At 36.2% G+C, this 3,475-nt stretch overlaps 1 long non-coding RNA gene across 1 annotated transcript in view; it reads right to left on the bottom strand.

The window, feature by feature from the left end:
* Positions 1–495: 495 nt before the first annotated feature.
* The window catches only part of LOC107698985 (uncharacterized), an 11,042-nt gene continuing 8,062 nt past the window's right edge, over positions 496–3,475 (bottom strand). Inside the window, exon 3 of the long non-coding RNA XR_001635405.1 lies at positions 496–505. This is a non-coding gene — a long non-coding RNA (uncharacterized LOC107698985). The remainder of the gene's footprint in view (positions 506–3,475) is intronic.

Genomic DNA, 3,475 nt, shown 5'->3' with positions numbered 1-3,475 from the left:
AAAAATAAAAAATTAAAATAAAAAGCTATAACAAAAGACAACAGAAACCAGACCAGAGAAGAAAAGAAGACCAGAAAAGAAGAAAATCGCAGTTTGCCACATTTTACTCTAGTGACTATTTCGCAGGGTATGTTTATTTTTAAAACTCAATTTCTGTACTTTAAGTACATGCCTTAAAGTACTACCTACTAAAAAGTTATTGAACATTCTCAAAAAAAAAAAAAAGCTATTGAATAAACTCAATTTCTGTATTTTTAAAACTACATTTCACACACACACACACACACACACACACACACACACACACACACACACACACAAACACACAAACATTGACCTAAACTGAAGTATGTTGTAAAACTAAACGGGGTAAGTAAAAAAAGAACATGCCATTGCATATCTAAATTTAAAAAGCAAACGCTCAGTTACTTTTTAGTTTTTAGTATTATTTTAATATAAGGTGGTTTTAAACTAGATGTCTGAAACCAACCAACATACTAAACTTCTGATAGAGAAAATAAACATTTATGTAATTCGAGTTGTGACAACTTGCCCCATTCTCCCTATAATAACATGTATGACTACTTATAACCTATAACAACCAAACAATAAATAAATACATTTAATTTGTTAACTTTCAAAAGCTAAATGTCATTGTCTTTAAACAATTTAAGGGATAGTTCATGCAAACATTATAATTATGTCATGTTTTCCAAACCAGTAAGACTTTGGGTTTGACCCATTTGTGATCTTTGAAACTCAAATTAAGATATTGGTTCATTGGTTCTCATGCATCCAACAAGCATGTTTGAGCTTATTTTTTACCATATTTGATGTGCTCCATGTAGATGTATCAGATGTATCAATTAAATCACACAAAGTGATTGTGTCTCTTCAGAAGACTTGGATTAAATCACTTAATTCATATAGGTTTCTTTTATGATGTCTTTATGATCTTAAAACATCAAAGTTTTGGGTGAATGGACTTTCAGTGGAGGAACAGAAATTTCTCATGTTTCATTAAAAATGTCTTCATTTGTGTTTCAAAGATGAACAAAAGTCTTGCAGGTTTGGAACAACAAATTGATGATTGATGAGGGTGATTAAATGATGACAGAATATTCAGTTTTGGTTAAACTTCCCCTTTAATTTTACCAAGGTTGGAACATGAAAAAAGCATTTAATGCAGACTTAAGAACTTTCTCACCCAGCTCTTACAAAACGTAATTGTTTTATTTATTTTTTATGGGGCAGATACCAAGAGATGAGGTCACAGAAGCAATGGTGCATGAAAAATTCAATTTCGTGCCTAGGTTCCTGCTGCACAGAATGGCTTAGTGTGGATCACAAAACTACCTGTCACTTCTGAACATTAGTTTAATACTCAGGCTGCTCTGATGCCGTATCGAGACAGCGGCCCTCCATAATCACTTATTTTAAATAACAAAGAAAGATGCTGAAGGATTGGAACGAGTAACTTGCTGTTGAATAGTCATGCATGGTTATGTTTCTTAACAGCTCCTGTCACCCTGGGGCGAAATCCTAATCAAGATACATAGCAATTCTCACATAGCCTCATCTTAAAATCTGTATGCCTTGTTCTTTAAATGTCTGGATGGTTCGCTTTGTTTAAATAGTCCCTGCCATTGCTTTAAGGCTGACTATCTATAGACATGCTTAATTACCATCTGAGGGTCCTTGCGATAATTGTTTGTTAATCCTGGCCTTCGTTTGAATAGTGCAGGTCTCTCACTAGGACATTTTAACGTCCCAAAAGTATATAATGTCAACCACCCATGTTTATTGCCATTTCCCTCATGGGGACCATTGGCTGCTCCTGACAATGTAGGTCATTTCAGCTTTTACTATCCTTGTGGGGACATTTGTTCCCCGAAATGTAGGAAAAACCTGACCCACACACATTCACACAAGCACAGTGAGCTATATAAAAGGGACATTGAGGTTAGAAGGGAAAGGGAAATGATGGATATTACTTTGACTCTCATTATGTGCATAAGATATTTAAAAGGCAGTACAATGATAGTCCGATAGCATTCAGAGCGACTTTGCAGTCTGCACGCCCTGTACTACAACATTCATGCAAACTAAAGTGGAACAGTGCCCTTGCCTATTTCACTCATGAAATAAAGTTTGGTTTTGAAAATTTCCTTCAAACTCAGGATTTGTGCAGCTATTGTTCCAGCCCAGCACCATGTGGAATACGTCACCCTGTCATCTCATATTCTAAAATAACTTGCTCTCTTTCTCTAACTGGTATTTATTGATATGTATTTTCCTTTGTTACTAGCGGTTCCGTCTGAAAAAGACACGAGACCTTGACAGCGCAATCTCCTCTTCTGAGCCAAGAAAAAAAAATCGCTTTGCCAAGGATTCAAAGACAACTGCACAATAAGGAACAAAACTCTATTGGTTCCCTCACAGTATTGTTGGAGCTCCTGTTTTATTCACCAGAAATTAAAAGGGCATTCCTCTGTCTGCCTCTCTCTCTCTCTCGTTCTCTCATCCCATTTCCTAGCGCTTGCACTGTGGCTCATCAGCGAGGCATCCTGGGAGTGCTGAATAATGTATGTCCCACCATACAGGCAGAGACACAATGCAATCTCAGAGAGAGAGAGTCTCGGGCCCATGTGCTTGTTGGACAATCAGACCACGGCTCTGTGCACTGTTCTGTTTAAAACCAAGCACAAGCTTTTCATTTACCTCATCTCAAGCCCCTTGCTCAACCCTCGGCCTCTTCTGGAGATCCTGTCGGTGCTTCCAAATGTGAGTTGCCTGTTAGCTGTGCTCAGAGGAACACCGGCAGTCTCCAGCATGCAGCCTTCAGAAACTAATTTGGGCCATCAGATACTGAATCTGAATTTGAAACATTGTTTGAAAATGTGAACAAGGCTTGCTATTTTTGGATACATTTTATTTCTAGTCTATCACACACAGGCCTAGGTATTTTTATCTTGCCGTCACCCTCCTATCATCTCACACAGACCAGAAGATGGGTTTAAAGCACAGGGCAATTACGCAGACCTCCAGAGTATCCAGAGGGTCAAGTAACTTTCTCAAGGACACAGTAGAAGTCTGTGCTGGAGATGGTTACTTTTAAAAGAAAGTGTTGTGATATTGTGTTACTCGCTAATGGTAACACTTTACAATAAGGTTTGAACTAAGAACACTACAATTACAGCATTATTGGTTGATGTTTATGTTAATTTCTACATATTCTGATACATTCTTAAAATTTCAAGTTATACAAATTAACATTAAATGTATTTTGACCAAACATGAATTCACAATGAACAATGTTTTATTTTATTTTTTTATTAAAACAAATATATATTTGATATTTTTTATTTAAAAATTAAATGCTGAAAAAAATATTTATTTATGTATTTATTTATCTTATAATTCAAGTGTGCAAACAAGTGAAATAGTACGCAAATAAAAACAATGAGTGGGGGGG

This window comes from Sinocyclocheilus anshuiensis, unplaced genomic scaffold (assembly GCF_001515605.1).
Source record: "Sinocyclocheilus anshuiensis isolate Anshui unplaced genomic scaffold, SAMN03320099.WGS_v1.1 scaffold74, whole genome shotgun sequence".
Classification (NCBI taxonomy): Eukaryota; Metazoa; Chordata; class Actinopteri; order Cypriniformes; family Cyprinidae; genus Sinocyclocheilus; species Sinocyclocheilus anshuiensis.
Note: the sequence above shows the minus strand (reverse complement) of the source record. Positions and strands in the feature narration are given on the sequence as shown.